Source organism: Budorcas taxicolor, chromosome 5, assembly GCF_023091745.1.
Source record: "Budorcas taxicolor isolate Tak-1 chromosome 5, Takin1.1, whole genome shotgun sequence".
In the NCBI taxonomy this organism is placed as follows: domain Eukaryota; kingdom Metazoa; phylum Chordata; class Mammalia; order Artiodactyla; family Bovidae; genus Budorcas; species Budorcas taxicolor.
Window position 1 is genome coordinate 124903960 of NC_068914.1, and position 20263 is coordinate 124924222.

General features: G+C 37.2%; 1 protein-coding gene across 1 annotated transcript in view; it reads right to left on the reverse strand.

The window, feature by feature from the left end:
• The window catches only part of CCDC91 (coiled-coil domain containing 91), a 416515-nt gene that overhangs the window by 82642 nt on the left and 313610 nt on the right, over positions 1 to 20263 (reverse strand). The window lies entirely within an intron of this gene.

Here is a 20263-nt window from a genome sequence, read left to right on the forward strand (position 1 = left end):
GGTCCATACCATTTCTGTCCTTTATTGAGCCATCTTTGCATGAGATGTTCCCTTGGTATCTCTAATTTTCTTCAAGAGATTTCTAGTCTTTCCCATTCTATTGTTTTCCTCTATTTCTTTGCATTGATCACCGAGGAAGGCTTTCTTATCTCTCCTTGCTATTCTTTGGAAGTCTGCATTCAGATGCTTATATCTTTCCTTTTCTCCTTTGCTTTTAGCTTCTCTTCTCACAGCTTTTTGTAAGGCCTCACAGACAGCCATTTTGCTTCTTTGCATTTCTATTTCTTGGGGATGGTCTTGATCCCTGTCTCCTGTACAATGTTTTAGAAAAGGAAGAGGAACCAGAGATCAAATTGACAACATCTGCTGGATCATCAAAAATGCAAGAGAGTTTCAGAAAAACATCTATTTCTGCTTTATTGACTATGCCAAAGCTTTTGACTGTGTGGATCACAATAAACTGTGGAAAATTCTGAAAGAGATGGGAATACCAGACCACCTGACCTGCCTCTTGAGAAACCTACATGCAGGTCAGGAAGCAACAGTTAGAACTGGACATGGAACAACAGACTGGTTCCAAATAGGAAAAGGAGTACATCAAGGCTGTACATTGTCACCCTGCTTATTTAACTCAGATGCAGAGTACATCATGAGAAATGCTGAGCTGGATGAAGCACAAGCTGGAATCAAGATTGCCAGGAGAAATACCAAGAACCTCAGATATGCAGATGACACTACCCTTATGGCAGAAACTGAAGAACTAAAGAGCCTCTTGATGAAAGTGAAAGAGGAGAGTGAAAAAGTTGGCTTAAAGCTCAACATTCAGAAAACTAAGACCATGGCATCCGGTCTCAACACTTCATGGCAAATAGACAGGGAAATGGTGTCAGACTTTATTTTTTGGGGCTCCAAAATCACTGCAGATGGTGACTGCAGCCATGAAATTAAAAGATTACTTCTTGGAAGGAATGTTATAACCAATCTAGATAGCATATTAAAAAGCAGAGACATTACTTTTCCAACAAAGGTCCATCTAGTCAAGGCTATGGTTTTTCCAGTGGTCATGTATGGATGTGAGAGTTGGACTGTGAAGAAAGCTGAACGCCAAAGAATTGATGCTTTTGAACTGTGGTGTTGGAGAAGACTCTTGCAAATCCCTTGGGCTGCAAGGAGATCCAACCAGTCCATTCCAAAGGAGATCAGTCCTGGGTGTTCATTGGAGTGACTGATGCTAAAGCTGAAACTCCAGTACTTTGGCCACCTCATGTGAAGAGTTGACCCATTGGAAAAGACCCTGATGCTGGGAGGCATTGGGGGCAGGAGGAGAAGGGGACATGGATGAGACGGCATCACCAACTCGATGGACCTGAGTTTAAGTAAACTCCGGGAGTTGGTGATGGACAGGGAGGCCTGGCATGCTGCGATTCATGGGGTCGCAAAGGGTCAGACATGACTGAGTGATTGAACTGAACTGATCAAATATTTTCTAGAGCAACAATGTGCTTTACTTTGATTCTATACATGATATACATTGCTGCTGTTGTTCTGTCACCCGGTCATGTCCGACTCTTTGTGACTCCATGGACTGCAGCACACCAGGCCTCTCTGTCCCTCACCATCTCCCAAAGTTTGCCCATTTCCTTTGCATCAGTGATACCATCCTGCCATCTCATCTGATGCCCTCTCCTCCTCCTGCCCTTAATCTTTCCTAGCATCAGAGACTTTTCCAATGAGTCAGCTGTTCACATCAGATGACCAAAATACTGGAGTTTCATCTTCAGCATCAGTCCTTCCAATGAGTATTTGGGGCTGATTTCCCTTAAGATTGACTGGTTTGATCTTGCTGTTTGAGGAACTCTCATGAGTGCTCTCCAGCACCATAGTTTGAAGGCATCAATTCTTTGGCACTCTGCCTTCTTAATGGTTCAGCTCTTAAAACTGTGCATGACCACTGGGAAAACCATAGTCTTGACTACACGGACTTTTGTCCGCAGAGTAGTGTCTCTACTCTTCATAATTATTTAATTATGTATTACTTTAAAAGTTGCATGTGGTTGTGGAATTGCACCTCAGAAAATGAATGTCTGAATCATAAGTCAACCTATTTTATGCAGTTCCTTTGTATCAACAGTTAAGGAAGTAGGACTTCAATTCCTACATAAATTTATGAGCTCACATTACAGCTCCATCAGTGCTTTTCACATATTGATCTAACTGCAGATGAAATTTCCATATTTCAAAATTCATCTGCCAGGTAACTGAGGAGCTTCCATCTAATTTTCAATTGGAAATAATCAATCTGCAGTGTAATGATAGGCAAAATGAGAAGAATTTAATTCTACAAATGCTTCTCAGATAATGAATATGCTCAATTAAAATTATATACTCACTGACTGATACCAATGTTTTCCAGTACTTACTTGTGTGAAAGAGATTCTTAAAGATGAAATATGTAGAGTCTCATTAGATTGGCATTAATAAATAAGTATTTGTAATCATTTTTGATGACAGGAATACTTAATGGAACCACATTAAGCAAAATGTTATTCTTTCCAAAGAAAATTCTATTCTTCTCACTAGTAGTGAAGGACAGGGAAGCCTGGTGTGCTGCAGTTCAAGGGGTTGCAAAGAGTCAGACACAACTTAGCGAAGAATACAAGTAGATGCACATTATTAAAAATTAATATTACTATATTTTGAAGTTCATCAACAAAAATTTGTGAATATTTGCTGTTTCTTGTGTAAACATAAGCTCTACATAATATTTTCAATTAAGCCTCTTGGCCCGTAAGTTTCTAAAATATTTACTAACTGGCTCTTTAAAGAAAAAGCTTGCCAATCCCTGATTTAGCTCATGATTCTGTAAGCTGGCAACCTGCGCTGGGCTCAGCTGGACAGTTCTTTTGGTCTTGGCTGGGTTCTCCCATGTATCTGCCATCAACTGGTGGGTCCCAATCTGGCTGCTGCTACAATGATGGCCCACAGTAGGCTGGCTTGTTTCTCCTTCCTATGGGCTCCTATCTCCTGCAGACTAGTTAGGGATTTTTCACGTAGCTGCTGGACAGAATTGTAAAAGAAAGGGTGGAATGTCTCTTAAGATATGGGCTCAGAAATGATACAGTGTTACTGTAGCCACATTATACTGGCTTAAGCAAATATGTATTAAACATTAATTCCAAAACTCTTATCTAATTGTCTATATGTCTTTTCAATACATTCAAAGGTATCAAGCAGTCTGTTTACCTTCTTAGAGACATATCTCCTGGACATATCTCCAACCAGGATTGGTCGGTCTCTAGGTCAGTTATTCTGGGGTTTCCATGATTTTTCTAGGGGTTTGGCTACATCTCTCTGGAGCTTATCAGCTTTCTAGATACCACTGGATTATTTTTTCTTTCTGTACTTCTTTAGTTTTGATAGTTTACCTCTTCCAGGAGATTCCTCAGAAAAGGCATGTTCTTTCTTTGTTTTGATAGAGTACCTCTTTCAGGAGATTCTTCAGAAAAAGGTACATGAGAAGCATAAGTTTTGGTATCTCCTTTGTCTTGAAAATGCTTTCATTTTACCCTCACACTTAAATTATAGTTTGGCTGAGTGTAGCTTTCAAGGGAAAATTTGTGCAGTTTTCAAGGTTATTGAGGAGTCTGCTTACACATTCTGATTCATTATCATTTGCATAAATGTATCCCTCTTATGAGAACCTTTATGTATTTTCTTTACCTTTGCTTCTCAAAAATTTAATGATAAACTTAATAACAGCCCTACCTAGAAACTTGTATCTTATAATTTAGAAACTCATGTCTTTCAATTTTGCAAGATTTACTTTAATACTATTATTATATTTACTGCATTTTACTTTCTGCTTCTTATTTGACCTCAAGATTCAGCTAAAGAATCTCCTGAACCAATTGCCTAATTGCCTCGTCTTTTCACTTCTATTTTCCATTTCTTCGTATTTTTATACAATGTTCTCTGGAAGACTCCTAACACTTCATCTTCTGACTCTTGCTGTTATTTTTTAAACTTTCTATTGTAGTTTAAATTTCTAATCCTTTCAAGTGACTTTTAAAAAGGCACCCTCTTCCTGTTTCACAGGTGCAAAATCTCTTACTTTTAAGGAAATTAATGATAGTGTTTTTTTTTTTAACTTTTCATGTCTCCATAGAACGTTTTTAATCTCTGCTTTTGATGAGGAGTATTCTATTTATACTTGACTATTTGCTCATGTTTAAGAGTAGAGCACTAAAATGCTGAGTAACATATCTGTGCTTGCAGTTGTGGTTTATGGACTGTGATCTTAAGAGCAGAGTAATCTGGCTGAGTTGCTTCCTTAGGGAGATTTCGGATACCAATACAGTTAAGTCTTTTATTCTGGGCTGCCTAGATGCCTCAGTTAAAGAATCTTCGAATTTCCTGTTTGGTTTTCAGCATTCTGAGAGCTGTGATGGGAAAAACGGGTAATGTTCTCAATAAGCAGCTGAAAACTTTTCACCTTGCTGTCCTCCCAATCCCATTTCATTAAAGCATTTATACCTTCAAGTATGTTTGGTGATCCCTGGTCCAGACACCTTCCACTTTCTTTTTCCCCCAGAGAACTAATCCCAGGTTTCTGACAGAATTTGCAGAGGATGCGTGGGGATCTGTTTATTACACAAACTTCCAAATCCCTTCAAACTGAAGCTTCATCTTCATTTTCACTTCTAGAGATGCCTGGTTCCACCAACTGGGAAGCCTTTGGGAGTTCCCCCAGAGTACACTGCGTGTTGTATATTGGTCTTCTCAGTCATCTCCACTTCTAATTTAGGGCTCCATTTCAGAGTTTTCATTTTGGTGAGGTTTTAGAAGGGAGTAAATAAAACTGCTCTTTTATCTGGATATGTGTTTGAAAAAAATGTATGAAACTTTTTATTTTGAAATAATTTTAGAGGTACAGAAAACTTACAAAGACAGTACAAGGGTTCTCATATGCCCTTAACACAGCTTCTTCTAATATTAACATCTTACATAACTATGGTACATTTATCAAGCTAACAAATTAATATCATATGGTAATATTAAATAGATTACACTCAATAGATTATTCTGTTGAGCATATACAACAGCTTTTCTAATAATGCCTTTTTTCTGTTCCAGGATTAAACTAGGGTAAGATATTGCATTCAGACATCATGTCTCATTAGTCTCCTCCAATTTGTGGCAGTTTCTCAGTCTTTCCTTATTATATTGACACTGTTGAAAAGTATTTTTCATTTTGAAGAAATTTGGATTGGTGTTTTTTTCTCTTACAATTAGACAGGGGTTATGAATTTTTGAGAATGCCACAGAAGTAAATAATGCTTTTCACTGAAATCAGTGATTATAATTATTACAGTTCATATTCTCATCCTCTGTCACCCCCTTCTGCTGTTACTCTTTTGCAGCATTAGGGTCTTTTCCAAAGTCGGCTCTTCCCACCAGGTGGCCAAAGTATTAGGGCTTCAGTCTCAGCATCCTCGCATCCTCTGACACCCTCTTCTCCTTTTGTCTTCAATCTTTCCCAGCATCAGGTCAGGTGGCCAAAATACTGGCACTTCAGCTTCAGCATCAAACCTGTTAATGAATATTAAGGGTTGGTTTCCTTTATATTTGATTGGTTTGATCTCCTCACTGTCCAAGGGACTCTCAAGAGTCTTCTCCAGTTCAGAAGCATCAGTTCTTCGGTGCTCAGCTTTCTTTATGGTCCAACTCTCACATCTGTACACGACTACTGGAAAAACCACAGCTTTGACTATATGAAACTCTGTTGGCAAAATGAGTACCTGGTATACAGCAGAAATGCCTAATTAATCTTCAACAAATGAGTGAATTTGTTTCCTCAATTCAAAGAAACCTACTTAAGAATAGGGACTATAACTTACATCTCTTGTGGACCCCACAAGAGGTGTATATCTTGTGGATATACCTAGGTTAAAGCTTCCCTGGCTTTTTCAGTTCATGATTTGTTTGGCTGTCTCAGTAATTTTGTTCATGGTGCCCTCTAGGCCAGAAGAAATACCTACGTGTCTCATCTATTAATGGAACATATCTTAGTAGCCATTTAAAAAGATACAAAAAATGGAAAGAAAAAAACTTTAAATTCATTAACCATAGTTATTTATGGGAATTTGTACATGTCAGGCATTGTACAATCTTGACTTAAGACTGGACTTTATTTCCTATTCCACAATGATATTTGCATGGTACTTTTTTTTTTTATCATAGCAACACATAAAACCCACGTTCACTAAGATATGATAATAATAGAAAGAAATGTAAGACTGTCATTAGTATTGACAAGCTAGTCAAGAGATCTCAAGTTTCTTGTCTGTGTTGTCCTTTAATACTTAAAATACCAGGCAGCATCCTTGTGAAGTCACTGCAGTGCAGGGCACCCTGATTCAGTTTAGAAACTACAGCCTGAAGTAATCACAGCAATTAGCCACTCACTCACTGTTTATCATCAGTTCAGTTCAGTTCAGTCGCTCAGTTGTGTCCGACTCTTTGTGACCCAATGAATCGCAGCACACCAGGCCTCCCTGTCCATCACCATCTCCTGGAGTTCACTCAAACTCACGTCCATCGAGTCGGTGATGCCATCCAGCCATCTCATCCTCTGTAGTCCCCTCCTCCTCCTGGCCCCAATCCCTCCCAGCATCAGAGTCTTTTCCAATGAGTCAACTCTTCGCATGAGGTGGCCAAAGTACTGGAGTTTCAGCTTTAGCACCATTCCTTCCAAAGAAATCCCAGGGCTGATCTCCTTCAGAATGGACTGGTTGGATCTCTTTGCAGTCCAAGGGACTCTGAAGAGTCTTCTCCAATACCACAGTTCAAAAGCATCAATTCTTCGGTGCTCAGGTTTCTTCACAGTCCAACTGTTTATCATACATGCTACTATTCTAGGTGTTAAAACTACAAAGGTGGTGGTGATAATGGTAAAATAAACAGCATCAACAACAGCAGTGGTCATCTCAGTTATAACAAATCTTATGTTTCAGGCAACATGCTTAGTAAGCTAAGTGAATTTATACTGGGCTATAAACTTATCAACAGTGCTTAAAGATTCAGTGACCTAATAGAGGTCTGTGTGAAGAGCGGAGTTAAGAAAAATATACTGTAAACAGTATTAAAAACTAAAAAAGCAATGATATTTGGTATTTAAAGTAAGAAAACTAATGTGTGTTTTTCACTTAATCTTCAGAACCATTTTGAGAGGCAGGTATACCCTGAGATTTAAAGCAGTAAAACTACTTAGTTATGTTTAAAAAGTGGCAATTTCAAAAATTTCAAACGTATTTTAAAGAGATTTTATAGTAATTATTACTGGAATAATTTCCAATGATTATGTTAACACAATGTTAGTAACTGGGTACAAATCTGCAGGGTTGTAATTCCTATTGACACAGGAACAGACAGATTCCTTAACAAAAAAAGGACAGTAGAAATGATATTCTCAATATATATACATTCTTCAGTCTCCTACTTAATCCTTTCTTCAGAGTCCTGGATAAAAATTATATACCTGTTGCTAGATAACCTGTGATCTAATGATTTTTTATCATATTGGGAAATTTAAAATTGTTCACCTATTTCTTCTAATCTGTCCCTCTTCAAATAAATAAACAACAATAACTCTTCACTGCAGCCCTTCAAATATGTGAACAATGTTCTCATATCTTTATTCTCCTCTTCTCTGAGCTACGTACTCCAACTCCTTCAAAACTATATGGCAAAGTTTCCTGCTCTGTCACTGACTTGACCACAATACCACATAATATCTACATGACATTTTATGGTGTCTAAAGCTGTTTTATAATCTATCAATATTTTTATTTGACAATCGATCTATCTATGTTTTTATTCTTTTTGAAAGACATGTTTTTAAAGGTCTCACAGCATCTCTACAAAGCAGGTATTATTAATCCCACTTTACAGTGGGATTGGAGGAAATGGGGCCTCATCCATTTTTAAAAATTGGTCAAGGTAACACAAGTTACAAGCTAGGACTCAAATCTAACCCCATTTGCTACTTAGCACATTTATTTGGCAATCAGTTATTTCAATCACAGGTAACAGAAAATTCAGCACAAACTGTCTAAAAATAATTCAGTCTCACACAGAAAAACATAAAAGAAATACAGGTTCCAGCAATGTGATGGGGATCTGTCTCCCTAGCTCTGCCTTTGGTGTTGGCTCCATTTGCACAAAAAGTTCTACACATATGGTCCCAAGATGGTCACCTACAGTTCCGAAGATTTTCTCATTTTTTTCTGTGAATGAGAGTGTTTAGGTACTTGAGGATCCAAGTCCCAAATGTAGTCTTATAGGCTTGACTCAGAATATGTGTGAGTTCTTGGAACCTTCTAACATGGGGATGGAATATAATCATTAGTCTAAGTAAATAAGGACTTATGCCTAGATTAGAAAGTAGGTTAAATCTCACCTAAACCACATGGCTAAGAAATAAAAAGTATCACTTTGGGAAGAGAGGAATAGATGCTGAGGGAGCACTAATAAATGTCTTAAGTTAGTCCCATTCTGATTTGGAAATGTCTCTCTTAAAACATGGTATATGGAACTGAATGTGCTGTTTCCATCTGACCAGTGAGAGTGTGTGCTTTACTGTGACTAAAAAATTCCTACTACTACTCATGCAGTAATTCATCACTACCTTACAACAAATCGAAACTAGTTGTTCAAAGTAAACACTTTTCTGAATCTGAAATTAATTATCTTTTTTTTTGGTCCAGATTTCTTTCTGAGTGCTTTATTAAACTTCAATAGTAGTAGGAATCATCTCAGTTTGGCACCCAACAGACAATCTAATGCATACTTTTTAAAAAAGGGATCATAATAGCCAAAGCATTAATTTAGGTGATCCTACTTTTAGTAACACATTCCATTTAAAAGCAAGCAAAACTCTTAAGAGAGCCAAATTGTATTATCAGAGATCAAGTTCATTTTTGAAAGATTAACGATTCTCCTAAAACAGTGCTGGTCCAGAACCATTTCACAACTTCTTGCAGCTTGTTCAAGACTCAATTCCTACTTTAAAAGTGCTGATAATATAATGAAGAAGACACAGAAGCAGATCCTTTTAACATAATATGGTTAGGCACTATAGAGTTAAATACTGCCAATGAAGGGGAAAGAACCTTGATTTAATCTGAGAAATGGACAAAGAAATTTACTGAATTAAAAAAAAAAAACTAAGTTATTAACAAGAGAGGGTTTTGAAAGTTAGGAAAGCAATGGCATTCTAGGCTGAAGGCACAGTATTACTAAAGGCCCAGTACCAAAAATGGGGCTTCCCTGGTGGCTACGATGGTAAAAATGTGTCTGCAATGCAAAAGACCCAGTTTTGATATCCTGGAGATGGGAATGGCTGCCCATTCCAGTATTCCTGCCTGGAGAATTCCATGGAGATAAGAGTCTGATGGGCTAGAGTCCACAGGGTCGCATAGAGTCAGACACAACTGAGCGCCTAACACACATCATGAACAGGCTAGTAAGTGTACCAGTACGATGGTACAAAAAGCATGAAGTGTGAAGCAGAGTGGCAGAATATGAGCTGGAAATGTGGAGACCAGGTCACTAAAAGATTTCTATTTTATGTTCTCCAGGTCACTAAAAGATTTCTATTTTATGTTCTGAAAGATCTGTCGATCATTCTACATATATTCTACAGGCTATGGGAGGCACTGACATTCCAATTTGAAAAGGGACAAAACTGGAAATGAAGAAATGTATACAAGAGGTCAAGGTAAGCAATAAGAACCCTAATTAAGACAGTGATAGCAGGTAGGAAGGAAGTGTGTATGTTTAACAGGTAAATTGGGAAAACTTTAATGATTTAAAGGTAGTGAAATGGGGACAAGAGAGGAAAAGGTTAGGAGGAGTTCCTTCTCTGGACTGGCTAACTTGGTAGATGGCTATTTCACTATTTGAATAAAATAGGAAATGTAACAGGAGGAAAAAGTCTTGAGAGACGAGAAGGTAAGCTGATGTACTACTGTTCACTTGTCTCTAGATACAATACTTTTGACAATTAAAAATCTAATTAAGATTTTACCTATACCTAACTAGGTTACTATCAAATTTCAGTACATAAAAAAATTTAAAACTAATGAATCAAAACAAAATAAGTCAATACTGAAAAATTATTTCAGTGTTGTGAAACGATCTGGCCTGCTAAGTTAAAATAGAAACGTTATTTCCTTTTGAAAAAGAAGGGTCAGGTGGCAATGCTAAATTTTTTAAAGAAAATTTAACCACTGATTGTAATGTCTGTGGTTTCTGGGGAAAACATAACCCCAAATTACTGTGGCTGTGGTTATAAACTATTATGAAGAGCTTCCAACGTCAGACATAGTTTAAGTGTCTGTATGCACTGGAGTCTTTTTACAGGACTTTGCTAGAACAGCAAAATTAATGACTCTTTTTGCCCACTTTGGTGTCAATAACAAATGTGCTTTAACAAAGATTTTTAAGAAACACAGAATTAATTTAATATGAACATCAAATAAGCCAGAGTCATAAGCTTTCTCCTTAATATACCAGAAAAAAAAAGTGCAAGTCTACAATCAACACTGTGACTTGGTCTTACTTTATGAACAAGGCCAAATCAAATCAAGTCATCTCTCAAGTACATTTGGATAAATATGTGCCACAGTCCTTAGGTAGCATGTTTTTGGTCATAGTTTAACATTTCTCTCCTCAGTTAAGGTCAGTATTAATACAGAGAAAATCTAGAAGTAAATTGGGAAGCAAAAGCTGTTTTTCCCCTTGAATTTCTCAGGAGTAAATTATGTTGCTTAAGTTAAGCCTGATTGCTTTTTGCTTTGCCACATGCTATCCTCTCCACATTTGAGTAAGACTTAGTGGCCAAGATGTTAAGTGCTACTAATTACAAATTTTATTTTTGGAATTCTTTCCATTAAAGACATATCTGAGTGCTGTGGAGTGACCTAAATCTTGGAATTAATGAAAACATTCACAAAGCCAGGCCCTTCAGTCAGTACTCAAGCAGTTTATAGTTCCCAGGACAGTAGTTCTTCAGGCTTGATGTTTCTCAACCAGCTGCCAAAGAATTAGCAGACAGAATGAGCAGTGGCCTCTGAAACCAGACAGGAGCTGGGCAGAGGGCAGCAGGAGTTGCTATTGTGTTGCTGGCTCTGAGCTTCCCAGAAAATGTAGATGAAGAGCTGGTTGATCAACCCTGAGTAATAGTGTGATATAGAAAGCATCAATAACTTTAATACCTTCCCAATTTCATCTGAGATACAGTAATCAGGAGTGTGAGACTGTTTCTACTATTACACAGTTAATTTAAAGTGAATGTAGTTCTTTCTAGTTAGAAAATGGCCCAAGTTCCATACAAGAATGTCATGTAAAGTCTTGTCCAGATTTTTTTGCTTTTAAGTATCATTTATATACTTGTTAATCTCAAATTTTGGTCTCCAGCCCTGACAACTCACCTCAACTCCAGGCTCATATTTATAACTGCCTACTGAATATTTCCTCTTGGATTATGAATAGATACCTCAAATTTAGTGTGCACAAATTAGATTATCTCCATAATCTAACTATCTAGTTATCTCCATAAAACTGAATTCTTTCTCACCATAGTACTGATAAATGAAGTCACCATCTAAAGTTGCTATCTATCCAATAATTTATTCTTGGTAGTCATTTGTTTATAAAAATTAGCTTCATTAAAATATTATTTACATATAGTAAAATTATCAGTATGAAATATATAATTTGATATGGTTCTAGCAAATCAAATGTAAGCACCACTACAATTATGATTAAAACATTTTCATCACCTTCAAATGTCCCCCTGCTGTTTAAGTCTCTTCCCTATCAACTACTGATTTCTTTCCTCTCAAGCTAATTTTGCCTTCTCTAGGATTTTAAATACAGGCATATCTTGGAGATATTGTGGGTTTGGGTCCAGATCACGGCAATAAAATGAATATTGGAAAAAAATTAGTCACAAAATCTTTTTTCTCAGAGCACACAAAAGTTATTAGGTTTACACTTTGCTATAGGTCTATTGTGTGCAACAGCATTATGTCTTAAGTAATACATGCCTTCATTTAAAGCTTTATTGCTAAAAAATGTTAAACATTCTCTGAGCTTTCAGAGAGTCTTAATCTTTTTGCTGGTGGAGGGTCTTGCCTCAAGGTTGATGACTTCTGACTAATCAGGATGGTGGCTGCTGAAGGCTGGGGTGGCTGCAGTAGTTTCTTAAAATAAGACAGAACAATGAAGTTTGCTGCACTGATTGACTTCCTTTCATAGTCTCTGTAACTTGGAATACTGTTTGATAACATTTTACCTGGAGTAGAACTTCTAACAAATTTGGAGTCAATCCTCACAAACCCTTGCCGCTGCTTTAGCCAAATGTGCAGTTACTTCCTCCACTGAAGTCTTGAATACCTCAAAGTTATCCAGGAAGGTTGAAATCAACTGCTTCCAAACTCCTACATGTCGATATTTTGACCTCCTTCCATGAATGTGAATGTTCTTAATGGCATCTAGAATGGTGGCATTTTCCCAGAAGCTTTCCATTTACTTTGCTCAGATCCATCAAAAAAATCAGTATCTATTGCAGCCTTACAGACTCTATTTCTCAAATTATAAGAGTTGAAAGTTGAAATTACTCCTTGACCCATAGGCTGCAGAATGGACATTCTGTTAAGCAGGCATGAAAACACCATTAATCTCTTTGTACATCAGAGCTCATGGGTGGACAGGTGTACTGTCGAAAAGCAGTAATATTTTGAAAGAATTTTTTTTTTGAGTAGTAGAAACAGAACAGAAAATATTTGGTAAACCATGTTGTTGACAGATGTGCTGTAATCCTGGCTTTGTTGTTCCATTTATAAGAAGCATAGGCAGAGTAAATTGGGAATAATTCTGAAGGGCCTGAGGACTTTCAGGGCCAAAGGAGCACTGGCTTCAACTTAACCAGCTGCAGTAGCCTCTAATAAGAGAGTCACCTGTACTTTGAAGCTTTGAAGCCAGGCACTGACTTCTCTATAGCTGTGAACGTCCTAGACGATATCTTCTTCCAATACAAGGCTGTTTCATTTACATTAAAAGTCTGTTATTTGGTGCAGTCACCTTCATTAATTATTTGAGCTAGATCTTCTGGATAACTTGCTTCAGCTTCTACATCAGCACTTGTTGCTTCAGCTTGCACTTTTATGTTATGAACAAGGCTTCTTTCCTTAAACCTCATGAACCAACCTCTGCCAGCTCCCAACTTTTCTTCTGCAGCTTCCTTGCCTCCTTTGGCCTTCACAGAACTGAACAGAGTCGGGGGCATGCTTTGGATTAGGATTTGTTGTAAAGGAATGTTGTGGCTGGTTTTACATTTTATCCAGAAAAACGTTCTCCATATCAGCAATAAAGCTGTTTTGCTTTCTTCTTATTTGTGGGTTCACTGGTGTAGCATTTTTCATTTCCCTAAAGAACTTTTCTTTGCATTCACAATCTGGTTAACTCTTTGGTGTTAGAGGCCTAGCTTTCACCTTGTCTCAGCTTTTGACATGCCTTCGATCCCTGGGTTGGGAAGATCCGGAATGGCAACCCACCCCAGTATTCTTGCCTGGAGAATCTCATGGACAGAGGAGCCTGGCTGGCTACAGTTCATAGGGTTGCAAAGAGCTGGACACCACTGAAGCAACTCAGCAAGAACGCCCCTCACTAAGCTTAATTATTTTTAGCTTTTGATTTAAAGTAAGAGAAGTGTGACTCTTCCCTTCACTTAAACACTTAGAGACTATTTAAGAATTATTAATTGGCCTGACTTCAATACTGTTGTGTCTCAGGGAATAGGGATGCCCAAGGAGAGGAAGAAGAATAGGGAAACGGCTCATCGATGGAGCAGTCAGAATACATACAAAATTTACCGACTAAGTTCACTGACTTACATAGGTGCAGCTTGTGGTGCCCTCAAAACAACAGTGATAGTAACAGCACAGATCACTGTTCATAGATCCCAACAAACAGAAACATAATGAAAAACTCGGAAATATTATAATTACCAAATGTGACTCAGAGACATGAAGTGAACAAATGTTGCTGGAAAAATAGTGCCAACAGACTTGCTCAAGGCAAAGGTACTACAAACTTTCAGTCGGCAAAAAATGCAGCATCCACAAAGCTTAAGTAAAGTGAGACACGATAAAACAAAGTGTGCCTGTAAGTAGAATCATGCAGCATGCAAGTTTTTTTGAGTCTGGCTTCTTTCCTAACTTACATATCTAAAAGTTCCCCTAGCACCTATCCTCACCCAAACACAGAACCTTCATTTTTTTTCTTCAAAGTCCATATCTCTATAATGAATTACTTTAATTATCATGGGTCATTCTCAACTTGAATATATGCTCCATGAGTGCCTAGGGACCTTGGGTATCTTATTCAATGCTATATGCTCATAGCTTCCAAAAGTGCCAATACATGGTAGATGGTCAATAAATATTACTGAATGAATAAAAACATAAAAAATTTCCCCCACGTTTTCCTACTAAAATTACCTATACATTTAATTACAAATAAGATGTGTTTGTATTTGTTCTAGGATGAGCACACTGGGAGAGAGAACAGTAGTAAGTCACAAGGCCTCTAGAGTAAGGCTGCCTGATTTTCAACGTGGCCTATTGCCTCATCTGAGTTACTATGGCCTTGAGCAAGTTAAATAATCTTCTTGAGGTTTAATTTCTGCATATGTGAAAACGGGAGTGATAGTTTTTGTCTCATAAGTTGGTTTTAAGGCTTAAGTGAGATCAAACATGTAAAACAATTTAAAAAGTACCTCATAGTTAGAACTGAATTAAAGATAGCCAATATCATTAGAATTATCACCATCTCTACCATCATCAACACCACTGTCTTACTGTTTTGTGCAAAGATGAAGAAACAGTTCCATAATAATAGTTTATACGCTAATGACCTAAAATAAACAGCAACAAACACATGGACAGAAGACAGATAAAGAACATCAAAGTCTTACAATGATACTCATATGAATCACACTGTCACCTTATTAGCCACATTAGTTGAGAAAAACTTTACATGTTGATGATAAACTCACTAGTGGTGAGCTTATTATGAAAACGGCAAGGCAATATGAACACCAATCTAAATTCTATTCTTTTTTAGAGGATAATTAAGTTTATTTCAAACCATTTATTTTTAAATATAGTGAAAACCAATGTTACCCCAACTGGACTCCTGACCACTGAGAGTCTGAGGCATTCTCTCAAGATAGAATAAAAATTTCCATAATTCTTTTGTGTTTGTGTTCAGTGAACCCCTAAAAGGCCAGTATTAAAGTGTCAATGCAATGTTTTCCAAACTTGGAGGTTGATGTGAATTTTCATCCTGTCAAAGGTAGGAAAAAAATATACATAGATCAAATCCAAGAATGTATGTACTGTGGTTTATTCTGTAATTAGGATACTCTTTTATGACAGGTGAGCTTCCCTGTGGCTCAGCTGGTAAAGAATCCTCCTGCAATGTGGGAGACCTGGGTTTGATCCCTGGAGAAGGGAAAGGCTATGCACTCCAGTATTCTGACATGGAAAATTCCATGGACTATTCCAAGGGGTCGCAAAGAGTCAAACACGACTGAGCGACTTTCATTTTGTGACAGTTAACCTACCTACCTCTCACTGACCTATATATCTATTATAATATTAATTTTTCTGATAATCGATATAGAGCTTATCAGGTGGAAATTTATCAACACTAAGATTGAGGATTATTTTCAACAAGTGTGAGGAACAGGAAATTAGTGGTTTCCTAAAATGGAAGATTCATAAAATTTTTTGCTCTAGCATCAATTTTATTTTCCATTTGGATACTATTAGCAAAAACCTTCAGTAAAAGAATAAAATCAGAACAAGCTTGACTACACTTTATATACTGATATGCCCAGAGGCCCAGACCATATTTTAGTCATATCAGTTACAAGAAGGAAGGCTAGGGTATGTGTGAGGGGAAGAGAAAAGAAGCAAACTTCATTAATGATGAAAGACTTCAGGGCTGGTGGGCATAAAATTTTGGCTAGTTTACAACGGCAAACCTCTTATCCAAAAAGAATTTGGTATGTGAAAAGCATACCAAGTTCCAGCTTTCATGGATCCAAGAAAGAGAACAAAACCATGTTTTCTAATGGGCTTCAAAGACCATGGCCACATACGACAATTTCATTTAGATATGCTCAAGCATGTCATTAAATTAGCATGCCTTTTCAAAGTTGAAGACCAAACCATGTATACTTTTCACCAAGAAATATCACCATTCAGTTTTTAAACTAAAAAATAATTCAAAGCACTATATTTCTCATTTTTCTACTTCTTTTTCCTTTGCATTATGATAAACATGGGATTTCAATTCTGCCTTATATGCTTAACAATGGATCTCCTAATACTAGTACATTAAAATAGCAGATTAAAGTCTTTGTTTACTAAGTCCAACATTAATGCAGTTTCTGTAGACTGTTAGCAGGACTGTAGTTCTTGTTTATAAGCACATCTTTCTGTTCCTTTGTATATCTTACAATGTTGTGCTGATAAAAACTGGAGAATCAAAATACATCTCCATCCTCTAGGAATAATTTTTGTGCTTCTTGTCTATTTAGGAACTTTCATTTTGTAACTCTTATGACCATTTTTGCTAGTATTCTCATTGCCTTTCTGGATAAAATACTTGGCAGAGACTAAGGATCTCAAGTCCTGCTTGAACTCTCCATTCAAAGAGTATCGATATCTGCCCAATTTCTTTTTAACATATTAAATTTCTAGATTTAAATATTTAATTTATCTGAAATTCATATTAGTAGACAAAAGTCCAGGAAAAAATTACAGCCAGCTGCAATTACAATTGTTCCTGATTAACCCAGCCTTAAACTGCGAGTCCACTTAAATGTGTATTACTTTTTTCAGTAGACACAAACAGTGACTGCTTGAATCTGCAGATGCAGAACTGTGGTAGTGAGGCCTGATTTTAGAACTTGAGAGTTGGCAGATTTTGGTATTAATGATGGGCCCTGGCATCACTCCCTCACAGATACTAAACAATGACTGTATTTTTAATCTTGTCTGGGATAATTAGTAAAATACTTTTGAGAATTTAATAAATGCTATAGCGTATCTCTGCAGAAAAATCTGCACATATACACGAATCTTGCATAATTTCAGTAAATTCAGACTGTCTAGGACCCCTTTCTATGGAACCCAGATTAAAAATTTGTAAATTACAGAAAAAATTTGTGTCTCTTTCTGTATTCTATGTTATTCTATTGGTCATTGTATCTATCTATATCCATAGCAGTGCCATACAGTTTTAATTACACCAAGCATCTTTCCTTGGTAGCTCAATTGGTAAAGAGTCCACTTGTAATGCAGGACACCCTGGTTCCATTCCTGGGTCAGGAAGATCTGCTAGAGAAGGGATAGGCTACCCACTCCAGTAATCTTGGGCTTCTCTCGTAGCTCAGCTGGTAAAGAATCTGCCTGCAATGTGGGAGACCTGGGTTCAATCCCTGGGCTGAGGAGATCCCCTGGAGAGGGGAACAGCTACCCACTCCAGTATTCTGGCCTCAAGAATTTCATGGACTGTAGGTATAGTTCATGGGGTCGCAAAGAGTCAGCAGGTACGACTAAGCAACTTTCACTTTCACAAGCATCTTTCTGCTTCAAAGCCTTTACACTTACTTGCTATTCTCCATGCCTGAAATACCCTTTTCCCCGCTGCTGCTGCTGCTAAGTCACTTCAGTCGTGTCCGACTCTGTGCGACCCCATAGACAGCAGCCCACCAGGCTCCCCTGTCCCTGGGAGTCTCCAGGCAAGAACACTTGAGTGGGTTGCCATTTCCTTCTCCAATGCATGACAGTGTAAAGTGAAAGTGAAGTCGCTCAGTCGTGTCCGACTCTTAGCAACCCCATGGACTGCAGCCTACCAGGCTCCTCCGTCCGTGGGATTTTTTAGGCAAGAGTACTGGAGTGCGGTGCCGTTGCCTTCTCCGACTCTTTTCCCCAGCTAGTCTCAAAGTAAACTCCTCACTTCAACGCAGGTCTCAGCTCAAATGCTACCTCCTTAAGTCCTCACTTGATTACACTATTTATACATTGGTCCCCTCACTTTTAGCTTCTTAGATAGCTTCATTTTTCTTCATGACCCTGATCACTACTTCACATTTTATTACACCTTTAATAGTTTCCTGTGAGTTTTCTTTACAAGAAGGAAAGGGATTTTTTTTTTTTTTTCTCACTACTGTATCCTCAGAAATAAGTATAGTCCTTGGAACATTTCAGGTGGTCTTTTCAATTATTAATATAAAACACCAAAGTTTGAACATGGCAACTTACTGGCTTATCCTGCTGGTCTAAGTAAGTAAAGTACGTAACAGATATATAAGCTCCATCTGCTTCCCAAGAAAAGTAGTTTGTCAACTTTCTAGAATAGGACTGTGAAGCTTTAAGAGGCTAAGAGAACGCCAGTTGTTTCACTGTAGTTTTTTTTTTCTCTCATCCTATCTTTTTTTTTAATTTTTTTTTTGTTACTTTACAATATTATATTGGTTTTGCCTTTTCTGCAACCATGTGAGAATATAAGTAGTGAGCTGTTTAAGGAAAACTTGGAACACATTTGATAGGACCGCATCACTTATCGGAGCTCCCTGGCAACACTGTTTGTTCTTTCTGTTGTGGATCTCTAGTCAACTGTCAGCTACTAGGCAATTATACACACATATACACACACTCACATACTTTTTTTCTCTTTATCAAAATATGCATCCATTTTTAAGAAAAGAAACACAATATATTTATTCATGACATGACTGGATTGTCCTCATGGTACCCTGAGCCTATAGAGAACAAATTTCAGCATCTGTCATATACTATAATGTTTCTTATAGACAAGAATACTTACAAACTCACAAACTTACTCTTCTATGTTTTTTAGTTTGGGTGATGAACATGTGCTGATTTATTCATGCCATCTTTCCCAATTTCATGGTGACTAACAGCCCACATCTTTGTGAGGTTAAAGGAGTGGTCTGTGGTCACAAAGAAGTTTTAAGTAACCTCTTCCAAATTAGGATTTAACCAATGATCTTGACATTAGTGGCATGGAATTCCAACCAACTGAACTGACAGACAATTAAACATATATACAATATAAACTTGTGACACTAACATAGGTTACAGAAAGAATTAGAAAATAATCATTATGCTAGTGGAAAAAAGAAAAAAAGATAAAATTTATCACATTACTGTTACACTGTTTTCTTACCATAGATAGATATTACTGACAGATCTGTTTAATTTTCATAATAAATGGGTAATTTTGTGTTTTTGAGAACAAACTTAAGTGACATTAGAAAAAAAAAACTATAACATTGATCCTAGATACTAGAAGCACTCGGTTTCCTAGCGCTTCATTAAAATTAACAGGCCATAAGAAAATCTGGGTTTTTGTTCTCAAAAGCTGAAAAGAAAAGTCCTTTCAGTCACATTTATAAAGCATGGTCAAATGAACAATCATGTAAAACAAAGACTTCTATGAATGTTATTTTTTGCTTTTTATGTTTGTTGGAGGAAAGATTTATTCAGTTATCTCATACCTGAGATGACTAAATGCAAGTATTAATAGAACCATGCAAATTCAAATACAGAAAATTAAACTAATGAATTTTTAACTTTATTAATGTAATCAAAAGATATTTTGAATGTAGGCCATATTTGTTGATATGTGTATATTTCCTGAGACTACAGGGGTTACTTGTGAGGTTCTATTTTTACTACCAACTACAGGTATAACTTTTACTACCACCAGGACTTCCCTGGTGGCTCAGAGGGTAAAGCGTCTGTCTACAATGCGGGAGACCTGGGTTCAATCCCTGGGTGGGGAAGATTCCCTGGAGAGGGAAATGGCAACCCACTCCAGTACTCTTGCCTAGAAAATCCCATGGATGGAGGAGCCTGGTGCAGACTACTGCCCATGGGGTCGCAAAGAGTCAGATACGATTGAGCGACTTTTTCACTTTCACAGGTATATAGCTACACAAATTAGATGAATCTAATTAAACTGTTTTCAACACATATATATTATTTTCTTTGATTTTATGTGCATATGTGTGTTTGTGAAAAAGGAAAACAAGCATATCAAAGAGGAGACAATGTAGTTATAGTGATTAAACATAAATTTGGATTCTGACTTATTTGAA